Genomic DNA, 16394 nt, shown 5'->3' on the forward strand with positions numbered 1-16394 from the left:
TCTATATACGTAAGATCAAACGGACATTGTGTTCTGTGTTTTAGTTGGCGATTAGGGTTCAATTGTGTTCTACATTGAAGTGTTTTATGTTTGCAGGGAAGAGATTAAAAAAAGGGATTTGAACAAGATGGATGGGAGCCGACTTGAAGTCGCCGGAAGAGAAAACACAGTCGCCGGAAGCAACGCCGGAAGAGAAAACACGGTCGTAATCTGCTTGTAAAACACATTTGTATGAATCTGCTTGCTGTTAAAACACAGCTGTATGAATCTGAATGCTAAAACACAACTGTATGAATCTGCTTGCGGTTAAAACACAATTGTATGAATCTCCTTGCTGTTAAAACACACCTGTATGAATCTGAATACTAAAACACAACTGTATGAATCTGCTTGCTGTTAAAACACAACTGTATGAATCTGAATTCTAAAACACAACTGTATGCATCTGCTTGCTGTTAAAACACAACTGTTTGAATCTGAATGGTAAAACACAACTGTATGAATCTGCTGGCTGTTAAAACACAGCTGTATGAATCTGAATGCAAAAATACAACTGTATGAATCTGATTGCTGTTAAAACACAACTGTATGAATCTGAATAATAAAACACAGTTGTATGAATCTGCTTGCTGTTAAAACACATCACCAAAGAACAAACTGTTAAAACACAGTACCAAGAACATGCTGATAGATTCCAGCAAGAAAACGAAGGAATGATTGATATTAAGTGAGATCTAAAATCGAAAACAAAAAATTTCGAAATTTATGGATAGTTAGTTATTGAAGATAATTTCCTAAAATAAAAATAGATTGTGAAAGTACATAAATGCCCTTTTAGATAAAATCCTTCAATGCCACATGTCGCGTTCTTATTGCTTCCTAGACTTTCTAGGAAAAACACACTTTCCACCCAACTCCTACTCAATAAACTATTATATAATCCAAAAAAAACCAATAGAACATTTACCTGAGCAAAAACCATAACTTGAAAATTAACAGAGATCTGCTACCATTGAAGAAAAATATTAGAAAATTGAAATAATTAGAAGCCAAATGTTATATAGAATCCAATCAGTGGAACCATCAAGAGAATTCGGTTCATAGCAGGGTTTTGTAGAAGTTTGAAGGTCTGAAAATCGCACATATCATAATTAGGGTTTTATATAAACGTAAGATTATAAGATTAAAACTTAACATACCAAGAGGGTAACGATTAGGATGAATCAGAGATACATGAGAACTGCTTCGCTGCAAATTAGGGTTCGTGAAAGATAAATCAAGATTAAACAAATATGAAACACCAATCAATGAAAAAAAAACATATGCGGATCAGATTAAGGATCAAAAATAACTTACTGTGTTGCCTTCAATTGATGATTTGAATCCTTGCTTTAGAGATCTAGGTTTGTGATTTGCAAATAATAAGATATAAAGGAAAGGTTGAGGAGAGAAACTTACGTGAGAAGGAGAATAGAGAAACGTACGTGAGAAGGAGAAAGGAGAATGAAGGAAATGATATTGCCGCCCAGTGTGAATTATTAGCCTTTAGAGAATGTCCACATCATCAAAATGATTGGCTAAGAATAGTTTATGTGGCCTAAAAGAATTCATTTAGTATAATAGATAGATAAGTATTGACGGTTACTACCGTCACACCCACTGAAGGTCGGTTCACCAAAGGGTGTCACACCCTTTCACCAAGTACCCCTATGTACCCCTCATTTGAAGCTAATGCAAGTATGATTTAATTTAGAATTCTCTCTCAAATCTCTGCAAGTTTGAATCCGGTGATTGTATTTTGGCAAGTTAAAACATATCGATCCCACAATGTCTAGGAAGAAGCAATTCCAAATGTTTATAAATGGTGCTTTTTGTTTAACATGACTTAGAAAATATAATTTAACTGAATATCTCAATGTGTAAATTTAAATTACTTAGTTTCCAAATTTGCCGCTCAAAATAATAATAATAATAATAATTACTTATTAGTTGGAAAAACTGAATTACATAAAACTTAAATCTTATACTAGATTTGTAATAAATTTCGTACATTAATTCTCTTTCTGCATCCAAATGATGTAAATGTTTAGTACAAACAGTAGAGATGCTCTTGATTGTTGTGAGTTGAGACTCATAATAACTAACTTCACATATTTTCTTTATTTATACCCAAGAAACAATAAGTAGCATGTAATTATCTACTTTTATTTTTTATTTTCTAGATTATAGCCATAATATTCATGGCGACCATATTATCTAAGAAAAACACTTTAGGCTTCTACCTTTACAGACACCTAAATCTTTTATGGTTTTGGTATGAGATAGGAATTAAAACTTGACATCTTTACATATATCTATAACAAAATTATATAAAATGACCATCCCAAAAAAATGATTTTATCCAATAAATAGTCTATGATTAGAAGTCACCATATGATCATAGTGTATGTGTTTGGTGGCCATGTATGTGACCTTATAAAATTAACAATTTGCGAGTTGTGCACCCAATCTTGCAAACCATGATATTGTAACATTAGTAATGACTGGAATCATACCCCTAGGGTGCTCCATATAAGACACTTTGGCTATGGAGATTTGCTAGTTATAAGATTGGGTGTTGTGGCTTTACTAGCAATCCGTTAACGATGCCACATACGATGTTGGCGACGGTTAACCCAAGCCGGCTAGTTAACGGCGGCCGTGAATGGGAATAGAATGGGGAAATCGTTAACCCATAACTATGTTAATGGGAATGATGGTGGGGCCTATGGATGTGGTAACCAATCACATGCCACCTGTTTATTTTTTTTAGTTACTGGTCTCTGGTGTTTAGCAAATCCACAACACATTGCTAACGGATATTTAATTAATGGTCAAGTTCTTATGTGTTAATCCACAACACATTGCTAACGGATAACCGGCTCCAAATATCCCCAGCAGAGTCGCCAAAAAGATGAAAAGAAAAAGAAAAAAAAAGAATAAAGTTGTGGGTCAAAATGACCAATATGTTAGTTTTTTTGTTTTGCGTTTATCCGGTTTATTGTGTGATTACTTTTTTAGCCATATATCCCTAAAAAAAACCTTACCTTTAGCCCTTACCTACCCAATAAAGCCCTCTTGATCCGTGTTAAATTCTAACATTTAGGTGGAGATTTGATTGACGTACAAGCTTATGATAGTATGTTTCGTAGTTCGGTTTTGAGAGTTCACTCGAGATTACATATATATATATATTAGCCGAGAGATGAGTGAAATTGTGAGGGGTGTTGACAATGCATAGTTGATTGCTTGAAGGTGAGAAAAGCTTGATTAGGTAGGCCCGTCTTCATTTAGATATTATGATTCATCAACCTTTTGAACGTTGTAAGCCTTGCGAAACCGCTATGTTTGATGATTTCGTAGTTCGCGTTATAACTTGTTCGAGACTTGCGTTATAGTTAAGTGTTTAAGTTGGACATGTTGCTTAGGATTTTGCTTAGGGACAAGCAAAAGGTTAAGTGTGGGGATATTTGATGTGTGGTAAAATACACATATGTGTCCCATGTAAATTATATAATTTTTGTATAAGTTTTATTTGTTTTTATTTAGTTTTATTATATATTTTATTATTTTATATTATTACAGGTTCTGGTGCGAAAATAAAATCGAAACGGGTTTAAATGTATAAATAAACAAAGAACCGGGAGTTGATTAAACCTGAGGGACCAAAATGTGAAAAGCAAAAAGTCGTTTTAAAAATAGTTAATAGAACTTAAAGGACCAAAGTGCACATTTTGTGAAATTTGAAATTAATTCTCAACTTCATGATAACATAAAGCCATTCACTAACGTAAATTATTAATTGAGAATATAAATGAGTCATTGATTGAATTCTTTTTGTTTTTCCATATCATTCGTAGGTGAGTTTCAAAAGCAAGACTTAGGTGATGGAGCTCATATTAGATAAAGAGTGGGGCTTGGATGACAATTATATACAGAGGCCGATTTACCAAGGATTAAAAGAAGCATGAAAGTTCATTATTGCAATTAAGGAAATCCAAAAATTCCAATGTGCCACCGTTATCTGATTGTTTATTGGGCCGATTATATTAAATGGTGATTATTGGGCTTGTTGTCTCGTTATGTTCCCAAGCTGGGAAAGCATATTGGGCGATCTTCATGATTATATTTCTTTGGCCCTACTGATATATCATATATACATGCGTAACGAATTAACATGGAGAAAGTGGGAGGCAATTAAAAAAAAACACATACGGAAGAGAACAAGCACGAACAGAAAGAGAAGTAGACGGCAGAATATACGAGAAGTGGGGGTCTACGATCAAGAAGGAGAAGGAAAAAAGAGACTATTGGTTCGAGCTTCAAGTCATGATTCAAGTTTCGGGTTTGTTTTGCAATTTATTATTTTTAGTTTTGTTAGACTTTGTGTTTTACAAAATTATGAACATGATTTGCTTATCGTTTGAGACTTGTTTCTTGTTCTTGAATATGATTCTTGGCTAATTTTCTTAAACTACATGGGTTTTGATGAACTAGAGGTTTGTAGTGCGTTTGTGACATGTTTTCGGTTATTTGATGTGATTTACATAACTTTTCTTTGAAATTGATCTTGATATTGCATGTTGGTATGTTTTGGTTATTTTATTAGTCAATAAATTCAGCGGTTTAGGCACGAAGAAATTCCCCCTAGACTTAGAATTTAATTTAATTCGGTTATCTTAGGATTTTCGGGTTAGGTATTGTGTTGAGAAATTGACCAAGTTGACTAATAATTAAAATCACTATATTAAAACTTGCATCCTCATCTTGTGACTCGAAAGACGATTAGGGTGAGCTAGGTTATTAGCTAATCATTGGTGGGTAGATTGGGTGACCAAAAACTTGATGTGTGAAAATGTGTATATTAAATTCGAACAAGTTTTAAAAATGGAATCACAACCTAAACCACACACAATCGGCAAGTGCACCGGTCGCAGTGTAGTGTAGATGGCAAGACCGGATATCAATCCGTGGACACTATATGCAAACTCTAGATAATGAACCTTTGTCGAATAAGTAGTCAAATTTTAGAATTGTTTTGAAAGTGATTTTTAATAATTAAATAATAACGAAATTAAATAAGAGGACGTAAGAAACAAAACAAGCAAACGAAGCAAACACGAGAGCAAATTGTGATCAAATATATATGAGATAAAGGCTACCTAGGTGTCGAATCCCTAGAATCAAGCAATGCTAATGTGACAATGATAACGGTTAAATATCTATTTCCCTCAATTGACCCCCCGCTAGAGATGTCCCAAATGAAGAAGCAAGACTAAATGTGAAGTGCTAGAACGAACCGGCTCGAGCTATCGATACCAAATCCTACGATGAATCGCGGACGGGTACTCGGCCTATGCGGGTCGGGAAGGTTGAGTTTCCTCGGTTTTCAGGTGAAGATGTGGAGGATGGGCTGCAACCCGAAGATGTCAAAATAACACCTTCGGTAAACGCTTCAAAACTTCCGTTGCTTCCAGATCCAACAGGAGTCCCTGGGCCACCAGCTTATAAACCAGCAACTATTAACGCGAAGCGCTTGTCAGGTGAGGAACTAGAGTTAAAAAAGTCAAAAGGAGAATGCTTTTGGTGCACTGAAAAGTTCGTTCCAGGACACAAGTGCAAAAAGAAACAACTTTTTGTGATTAACGTGGAAGGCGATGAGGAAACTGAAAAAGACGACAAGGGTTAAGGATTGAATTGAAGAGCTTACTTTTTGAGGGCAAAAAGTAGGTTAAGGGGGGAGTATTGTTACGTATCTTATTTATTTTAGTTTTATTACTATTGTTAAGTCAAGGGATTAGGATGTTATTTTGGTTTAGTTTAGTTTGGGGGTGTCTTATGTAAGTTTCTTATCTATTTATTTGGATGTTACGTATGGAATGGAATCAAGCATAATTTGAGTCAAATATCTCTCTATCTCTTAGTTTTCTTTCTTCCCAAGGTTTTAACCCTATCAAGGGTATCAGAGCCGTTCCGATCTCCGGTCGGAATTACTTTCGATTACCATGACTAACACTCGCAATCAAGAAATTGACAGCACTCTCAAGGAACATGGCAAGGCAATCTCAAATCTCCAAGAAACCCTAGCCGCCATGTTGAAACAACAAGAACAGTTGATGAAACAACAAGAAGAGATCTTACGAGCACTCAAGGAGCATTCAAGCGGTGGCAGTTTTAGCGGCGGCGGAGGCGGCTTCAGCGACGGCGGAGGCGGCCCTGATAAAGGGCTATTTAGCAATGATTCGCGGACGGGTACTCGGATGACAGAAGCCATAATTGTTGTTGATGAAAATATTAACAATGATAATTCCATTGTTGCACTACATGAGACAGTGAAAAAGCTCCAGTCCTTCAATGAAGACACCGTTCTTCATAAAGGAAGAAAACATAGAGACACACTTTGCATAATCCTTGCTAATGGCGCTTGCGAAGAACCCAAAACTAGACTATACAATGTTGTTAAGGCTGGCCTACTGGTTCCGAACAGTGATGCGGTTCCTGTTCGTCAAGGTCTTCATGTCAAATATGGTAGGAAGTTTGATACCCTTCCAGATGATGATATAATTGATGTTGTTAACCACAATCTTTTTGGTGCCTGTTTAAAGGCAAAGGCGAGTTCCGTAAATGATTGGCGCCCACCATGGCGCATCGCTAGGATTTCTCCGATTGCAATCGGAAGGACCGAATGGCGTCCACCCTGGAATGCGTCGACCCAAAAGAACTCATGGATGCTGCATTTTTTTCTCTATTTTGTGATTCTCGAGGTCAAGAATCTTTTAAGGGGGAAGTATTGTTACGTGAAGAATAATAGTTTAGGGGTATTTTACTAATTATTAGTAGTTTAGGGAGTCTAATGTAATTGTTTGGGTTATTTACTTATTTATGTACGTAACATGAAGGAAGGAAATCAGATTTGAAGTTTGAAATTCTCCTATTTTCTCCAAATATTCTCCTAGTTCTTCTCTTTTAGGGTTTAACCCTATCAAGATTAAAACCTTGGGGAAGAAGAAAACTAAGAGATAGAGAGATATTTGACTCAAATTATGCTTGATTCCATTCCATACGTAACATCCAAATAAATAGATAAGAAACTTACATAAGACACCCCCCAAACTAAACCAAAATAACATCCTAATCCCTTGACTTAACAATAGTAATAAAACTAAAATAAATAAGATACGTAACAATACTCCCCCCTTAACCTACTTTTTGCCCTCAAAAAGTAAGCTCTTCAATTCAATCCTTAACCCTTGTCGTCTTGTTCAGTTTCCTCGTCGCCTTCCACGTTAATCACAAAAAGTTGTTTCTTTTTGCACTTGTGTCCTGGAACGAACTTTTCAGTGCACCAAAAGCATTCTCCTTTTGACTTTTTTAACTCTAGTTCCTCACCTGACAAGCGCTTCGCGTTAATAGTTGCTGGTTTATAAGCTGGTGGCCCAGGGACTCCTGTTGGATCTGGAAGCAACGGAAGTTTTGAAGCGTTAACCGAAGGTGTTATTTTGACATCTTCGGGTTGCAGCCCATCCTCCACATCTTCACCTGAAAACCGAGGAAACTCAACCTTCCCGACCCGCATAGGCCGAGTACCCGTCCGCGATTCATCGCTAAACAGGCCCTTATCAGGGCCGCCTCCGCCGCCGCTGAAGCCGCCTCCGCCGCCGCTAAAACTGCCACCGCTTGAATGCTCCTTGAGTGCTCGTAAGATCTCTTCTTGTTGTTTCATCGACTGTTCTTGTTGTTTCAACATGGTGGCTAGGGTTTCTTGGAGATTTGAGATTGCCTTGCCAAGTTCCTTGAGAGTGCTGTCAATTTCTTGATTGCGAGTGTTAGTCATGGTAATCGGAAGTAATTCCGACCGGAGATCGGAACGGCTCTGATACCCTTGATAGGGTTAAAACCTTGGGGAAGAAGAAAACTAAAAGATAGAGAGATATTTGACTCAAATTATGCTTGATTCCATTCCATACATAACATCCAAATAAATAGATAAGAAATTTACATAAGACACCCCCCAAACTAAACCAAAATAACATCCTAATCCCTTGACTTAACAATAGTAATAAAACTAAAATAAATAAGATACGTAACAGTTTAGTTAACCCATAACACATAGTCGAAGACAACAACCATAGGATCTCTTACAGTAATTGATCATAGTTGATCATTGACATTAATAACCATAGAATATGTTGTTTGGTTTCAGCATAAGGAAGACCATACATAAGTACCATGACCATGCTATGGCAAAACAAAGCTGCAATGATGAAATTCAACCCCAAATTCAGGCAAATATTCATATTCTAAACATGAACTAGTTCCACAAGATTTTAAAAGGGTGTTTTATTTAACCTTAAAAACATTTCCATTTACTGTTGCAGCACTTGAAACACAACACCACAAGAATTCGGACGAAAATCGAAGAACTTGAAGTGTCAAAACGGTGGTTTTTTAGATGTTACATATCCCTTTGCACCGCTGATTTATTTATGTTTAATGTTTTCGAACATGTCCACTTCTAAAATTACTATACGGTGATTTTAATGTGTTCGGAAGCTTTTGGGACAAACCTTAGAATCGTGTTCACTAGACGAACTTATGAAGTTAGACACTAAGCTTGAATCAACCTTGACAACCTTAAGGGCGCGAAAGGTATGTGCCAAACGCAATACCAACTGATCATTATTTGTTTCGGTATTTTTATCTCTTTAGAAATGAAATCTGCATAACACATATAAGAACAACACATTATATTTTATGTCCAGGAGAGGTTCTTGAGGGAAGACAATGCAAGATTATGGCAACAATACAAAATCTTTTGCAAAAAGGTATCATCTTCACCTTTATATATAAAAGATACACTCTTTTTTCATTAAAAAGGAAAAAGGAAAAGAACGCAAACATCATATGGTTATTCGCTAATCCATCAGAATTATGATAGGGTTGTGCTAAATGTACTCCGGCCACCCCCTCCCCTTTTACTTGCAGTTGCAGTGCCCCCCTTCAAGTGTCAAATCACTAATGTTCCCCTTTTCCACGTTACATGACAAAAAAAGTTCACTTTAATTGACGTTTTCACGAGTATGATGAAAAATTTAGGGGATTACAGAATTGAGATAGCACTGTTACAACTTACAAGCAAACACATTTTTCAGAATTCAGCGGTGGAGACATAATTATTCATCGGTTCGTGCCTCTCTCGAAATGCTCAAGAGTGATGTTACTGAAGTTGAGCTAAACTGTATGTATTCTCAGATCAAATCAAACTGTACTGTAAATTTGATGGGTAGCATATAAGTAAAATAAGTGCCATCATGTTAGGCATATAGCATAAATAAGATATGGGATTAGGGGTATAGGGGATGGTTTAAATGAAAACCACTTTTATTGTGAAAACTCGAAAACTAACTAAAAAAAGCCTAAAAAACATACAATTTTTTTTTTTTACAATTTTTTTTAGAAAAATCGCTACTTTTTATATATGGAAAAAAAATTTCAAAAAAAAAAAAAATTTTTTTTGGTTGTACTGCACATGTGCACTAATACGGAAAGCCTAAACCACTTAACCCACCCCCACCGACACCCCCCAAAAACCTAAACCCCCCACCCCCCCCCCCAAACCTAAATTCACCCTCCCACCAAAAGCCTAACCCCCCCCCCTAAAAAAAAAACCTAAACCCCCCCACCCCCCACCCTCCCGAAAACCTAAAACTAAACCCTAAACATAAACACGAAAAAAACCTAACCCCCCACCCCCACCCCCCAAAAACCTAATCCTAATCCTAATCCTAAACCTCCAAAAAAACTAACCCTAAAAGCTAAACTAGAATCAAAAAGCTAATTTTAAGCATGTAACGCAAATTGTAGTACATGTTATATTGCACATGTGCACTACTATAATAATAGTATTGAAAACAAGACGACACCATAAATCTTTTTTATGTCATAAAAAATATGCTCGAATATACTTGAATGAAAGATAAGAAAATTTGTGATCTTATGGTGCCATTTTTGTTTTAAAATGATAACGTATGGAGAAATGAGAAATGTTTGAAAAGTTATATATTTTTTGTTCCAATTTTACCCCTCCATTAAAAGTCTTCCCTCCCTCCTTTTTAGTGGGTTTTAGTTAGTTTTCTAGTTTTCACAATAACTAGTGATTTTCATTTGAACCTTCCCCTAGGGGTATAACATGTACTTTTTTTTAATAATTTGATCAAGTGTCATAAATGATAATGAATTCAGCTAAGTTATTATGTTTTGTCCAAAATTCTGATTTATCAACACTACTTTTTTTAAATAGCAATTACATTACACAATAATTTTTCCTGGGGTCCTCTACAGAATTTGTTTTTAACGACAGTTGGTAAATTTTGAGGTACACATGATATACAGGTGACCTGTTTTTTTCTTTCTAATATGACGGTATATAATTTCTAAAAGTTAGTTATTTAATTTAATCTTATAAGAACATTGATCCTCTTAGTTTATTTAGAGTAAATTGCCATTTTGGTCTATAAGGTTTGATCAAAAGTGTCACTTTAGTTCAAATAGTTTTTTTTGCCATTTTAGTCCAAATAGTTTTGTTTTCTGCCATTTTAGTCCCCGACTTTTGTCAATTTTTTGTCATTTTCATCCAACCCACTAACTCCATTCAAAAAATTTAGTTAACTTAGGTGAATTTTGGTCAAACCACATTTTTCTTTGTTTTTTTGCAGGTGCGATGGTATGGGGAATTGGGGATGGTGTTGTGTCGGTTTACAGTGAAGATGATGGCGGTGGTTGTTGGTTTAACGATGATGGCGGTGGTGTTGGTTGATGACGTGGGTGGCGGAAAGTGGCCGGTGGTGGTGGAAATGGTGGGTGGTGATGGTGGTGGGGTGGGTTGTGACGGTGCAGGCAGGTGGCGGCGATGATAGAAGGTTGTGATGGGGTGGGTGGTGGGAGGTGGTGGTGGTGGTCGATTGTTGGAACTTTTGAGATCGTTCATACTTGTGCTGGATTAGTTTTATAGTGGTTTGTAGCTATTTTGATAGTATAAGGGCTCATTTTGTAATTCTATAGAATCAGGATTCCTGACCTAGTGTAGATAAGATTCCAGCAAATTTATAAATTTGCTGGCTAGTCAGGAACACTATATATAGCCCTTGTATTGTTACCAACTCAAGCTTTTGGCTCTCTTAATGAATATTGGTGTTGTTTACATTCTATCATTATTCTTGTGCTCAAATCTGATATCCAAGGTGCTCTATTGATTTATTTCATTATTTGGATTCAATATAACACTTGTTGTATTTATTAATCCATTAGCTTCACCTTCATCTTTGATCATTCTTAACTTTTCATAGTTCAAACAGTTAATCAATAGGTGTTTTGGCTAAAACAACCAACCACTGTGATCCGGATTGATATTGGGATTTACAATTTGGTATCAGAGCCTTAGTGCTCTTGGTTGTTGTGTTCTTGTTGAGATTTTTCATAGTTTTGAAGGTTTTTCAAAAGTTTCAAGGTTTTCAAATTTTTAGACATAAAATGGATTGATTTGGTGTGTTTAATCGATAGGTTGTTGTTAATACACGATTACGGAGTCATTTTGGACATTTTGATGCATCAAAACATGGTTTTGAGCTGTTTTTGAGTGATTAGAGGGCTTTAGTTCATGTTAAACCCTCTGTCCAGCGAATTTAACTTGAATGCAGCGAACAAGTTTTGAAGATAGCGAATTTAAAATTTGAATACAGCGACGATATCTTTGAATATAGCGAACATAGCGAACTCATTTCGAAGTTCATCGCATTATCATTAATTTCGACGATCATAATTCGAGCGAAATTACTGATTATCGGCGAAATAGTGTCAAGTGACCCTGTAGCGAAATTATCGAAAGGGATTTCGAGAACTGTGATATTGAACCACAGTGTTCTTATCACGGTAATCGGCGAAATTAGTCAAACTAACGTTTGTGTTGCTTGTATCAGCGGAATTAGCTTGTTCGCTCGTGCAGGACATCATCGTGTTTACTAGCGAAGATAGGAGATCAGTGAAGATTTTCAGCGAAATAGTTCGTGCTTCTCAAGTCATCGGCGGAATTAACACTGTTACCGGATTCTAGTGATCTGTCAGCGAAATTAGCTTCTGATCAGTCCTTTTTTTGTCAAAGCCAAATCAAGATGTCATTGAATCAACTAAGTCCAATTGCTCAAGCGGAACTTGAGACCGGAACCACTACTAGGCCACCAAAGTTGAAAGGGGCTGAAGACTTTAGCACTTGGAAGACTCGCATTCAGTCGTTCTTCGAGTATACGGACTACAATCTGTGGCTTTCTGTTACCGCTGGACCTCACATTCCAATGGTGGTTCGAGGAGATGCGGTAGTTGCCAACAATGATGCAACCACCTTCACTGATGAAGACAAGGCCCTAATCCAACGTGATCATCGTGCTCATGCTGCCTTAACCATGGCATGTCAACTGATGACTGTAACATGTTTGAAGAACACCGAACTGCAAATGCACTCTGGAATGCATTGATTGAGTATTATGAGGGGAATGAAGAGCTGATCGAAAGCAATAGAGACATGGTGCAGAAACAATATGACATGTTTTGTGGAGTTCGTGGAGAAAGTCTTTCCGATCACATCAGTCGCTTTCTGAATATGATGACCAAAATGAAGAAGGCGGGAAATCCTGTCACAAACCGTGCTGCAATAAAGAAGCTGCTAGATTCACTCCCCAAGGAATGGAGCCTACAATGCATGATGATCAAGAAGGATTTCCTCAACAATCCAAATCCTGTCACTCTGTCTGACTTGATTAACACCCTAAGAGCCTTTGAAATGGATGTCAACAAACGAGAGACGAACACTGCTGGTTACCCACCAAAGTCAACTCAAACCTTTGCCGGATTGAAAAACGTGGCATTTCTTGCTTCAGGTGGCATCACTCCACAAGCTTCTCATTTAATCTATGCCAACGCTTCCGCAAGCGCATCGAAAGCTCCACAACCTATTGAGAAGACGATCACGGTTGGTGATACACAAGCGTTGAAGGTGTCTACTGAAAACGTGGCACTTTTCAATATGTTTCTGAGCAGCTATGAAGCTTTGATGTCCGGAGAACTAAAGAAGGAGATGTTCACAGCTGAAGACATGTATCAGGTTGATCCAGATGACATGGAAGAAATGGATCTGAAATGGCAGATGGCCATGATCACTTTGAGGTTAAAGAAATTTAAAGACAAAACAGGAAAGCGTTTGGGTCTTGGAAAAGCTGGTTTTGACAAATCCAAACTTAGGTGCTACAACTGCAAGAATCTGGGCCATTTCAAGTGTGATTGTCCTCTGTTGGAAGAAGGAAACAGTGAAACCACTCCTGCTGTAAAGCAAATCACAGTTGAAGAAAACAAGAACAACGCGTCTCCTAGCACGCCAAAAGCTCTAGTCGTCGAAGACTATGATTGGAGTAAAGAAATTGCTGAAGCAAAGGAGCATGTCAACAAAGCTCTGATGGCTAAGATCTCAAGCGAGTCCTCATCGAAGCAGTTTGAGAAACAGACAGCTGGAATTCCAAAAGGAGAAAATACTGCTGACAAAGGTCTGAAAAGCATTCTCACCTCCTTGGAGCCTGAGAAAGAAAAGAAGTCTGGAGAAGTAAAGGAGCATGTGTCTGAGAAGGCATCTGATCAAGAGAAAGGCAAGGAAAAGGTCCCAGCTGCAGCTATGAAAACAGAGTCTTCAAAAGAAAAAGCTGACAAGGACTTGGTAAACAGTATTCCACTTAGTTTTAAAGAAACATTATGCACACCTGCATGCGTTGATGTCGTGGCACATTACAAGTCTCTAAATCTAGAATTTGAGAGACAAAAAGACAAAGCTTTAAAATTTAACAACGAGCTTAAACAGAATGAGGCTGCATATCAGAGAAAGTTGAATTCAACTTTAGCTGAAATGCAAACTCTAAAAGAATTTGTGTTTAGAAAAGATTTTATCATTAACGATCTCACAGAAAGGTTAGAAAAAGCTTTGAACGAAAAGAATAAATTACAAATTATAATAGACAAATGGAATGTCAGTCAAAAGGCCTTTACTGACATCAAAAACTGCCAACGACCAACATTTGTGAAAGACGGGATTGGGTATAAGGACAGGCACGGAAATGAAAGAAAACTCTTCTTTCCACCACATAGCAAAAACTATGTGCCTATGCCGACTCCTCATCCCGAAAACGATCTCATCAATGAAAAGGCCTCTGTTGAACAAAATGAGTTTTGTGAAAATGAAACAACCGCTAACTGTTCTAAAAGTAATGCAGATCCAATTGTGTGTAAAGAAGATGTGTGCGATGAGGATGGAGAATGCGGCGGTTCAAAAATAGGAATCGGATATTCAGGCGACAGTTATTCCACCATTAACTGGTTCGCCTGGAACTGTTCTAGGAGAAACAATATTAAGGATGAATGTAATAATTTAAGTAGGATGGATGACTGTAATGGCCGTGTGCCTAAATTTAAATCTTCGGATGACTGTAAGGGCTATGTGCCTATATTTGAGACCCGTGATCGTGAACATTGTGTGGCTGAATGTCATGATTTAAATTATGCGTTTTGTGATGATAAAGTTGTTTGTGAATCTCCTGTATTTGTGCCAGAATTGAAAAAGAATAGTTTTGGAAAATTCCTCACAGAGGAGATTCTGGAATTTATTCCTTCTAGAACAGGTATGACAGATTCGGAAAAGAATGTCACTGAAGATCATGGCAATGAAGACTCAAGCATCACTGCCTCAAAAGATGAGCAAAGATCAGAAAGTTCAAGTGAATATCAAACAACAAGTGGTGAAAATCTCGAATTCCCTAGTGAAGAAACCCAGCAATCCTCAAATGAAGATCAACCCATCAATGATGAGAGCTTCAAATGTTCAAGTACTGAAACCATCGAAGACCAAGACTCAGAAAGTTCAAACGAAGATCAAAGCTACAATGAGTCAAGTTACGAAGCAAGTGAAGAGCAAAGCTCAAGCGAGGACAACACGTATGAAAGTTCATTCGATTCAGACAGTGATGAAGAATACTCAGAAGATGAAAGTAGAGTGGACAAGAAAATGAAGAAAGCAGAAAGCTCAAGACTCTCATCACATACATCATCTTCTAACACAAAAGACCCAGACGTAAAAGATGCTTTCGCTGTGGTCACTTAGGACATACAGCGAAACATTGTAAAACCAAGAAGTTTTCTAAACAAGAACATGATTTTCTTACAAACGTCACACATCAACTAAATTATCTTAAGAAGTCTGTTAAAAATCTGGTTGAGTCAACAGCCTATTTTTGGAAACAAAAAGAGGTCAACGTGGGTCAAAACCACGATAGACTCAAAATGAAGCAAATCTGGGTTCCCAAATCAAACTAATTTGTGTATATTTTTTGTATATCAGAATAAACTCCAGAAATGGCTTCGTATGCTCATGGATTGCATCTGGCATGTCGACAGCGGATGTTCCAGACACATGACTGGATTAAAGGAACTTCTAAAGAACTATCGCTTCATCGATGGTGATTTAGTGTCTTTCGCTGGAGACGAGAAAGGAGGGAAGATCGTTGGAGTAGGAGATGTGGTGTCTAAAGCTCTCACGTTGGAAAATGTCAACTATGTTCCAGAGTTGTGCTACAATCTCATGAGTGTCTCACAAGTCTGTGATAAAGGAATATCGGTGCTTTTCAATGACATGGAATGCTTGTTCCTCAAGCCTGGATATGTCGTTCCTGCAGAAATGATCATGCTCACTGCTCACTGCTCCAAGACAAAACAACACATACGTGCTCAATATGAAAAATCCCATGACAAATGACAATTTGACCTGCTTGATCTCTAAGGCTTCAGAGTCGGAATCACTGCTTTGGCACAGGCGATTGGGGCATGTTAATTTCAAAAATATGAACAAACTCTCTAAGTTAAACTTAGTTAGAGGTCTTCCGATTAAAGAATTTCCATTTTCTAAAAAATGTATTGCATGCGCCCAGGGAAAGCAACATAGGAAATCGCACAAGTCCAAAGCAGTGAATACGATTACTCCGCCTCTTCAGTTGATGCATATGGATCTTTTTGGTCCAATTAGTGTTAAAAGTCTTGCTAAAAGTTCTTACTGTTTGGTGATCACAAATGATGTCTCTCGGTTTTCATGGGTGTATTTTCTTGAAGCAAAAAGCGAGACTGCTAAAGTTCTCAAATCGTTCATCCCGCTAATTGAAAACGTGACCAAACTGAAAGTAAAGTCGATCAGAAGTGATAATGGGTCCGAGTTCAAAAATCAGACCTTCATATCCTTCTGTGCAGAAAAGGGAATTCATCTCCAATACAGTGCA

The 16394-nt window shown here is 37.3% G+C and overlaps 1 pseudogene; it reads left to right on the top strand.

Annotated features, from left to right (window-relative positions):
• LOC110901357 overlaps nucleotides 1-12148 on the top strand; it is a 33437-nt pseudogene extending 21289 nt beyond the window's left edge.
• The last annotated feature ends 4246 nt before the right edge of the window (nucleotides 12149-16394 follow it).

Source organism: Helianthus annuus, chromosome 13 (genome assembly GCF_002127325.2).
Source record: "Helianthus annuus cultivar XRQ/B chromosome 13, HanXRQr2.0-SUNRISE, whole genome shotgun sequence".
Lineage (NCBI taxonomy): Eukaryota > Viridiplantae > Streptophyta > Magnoliopsida > Asterales > Asteraceae > Helianthus > Helianthus annuus.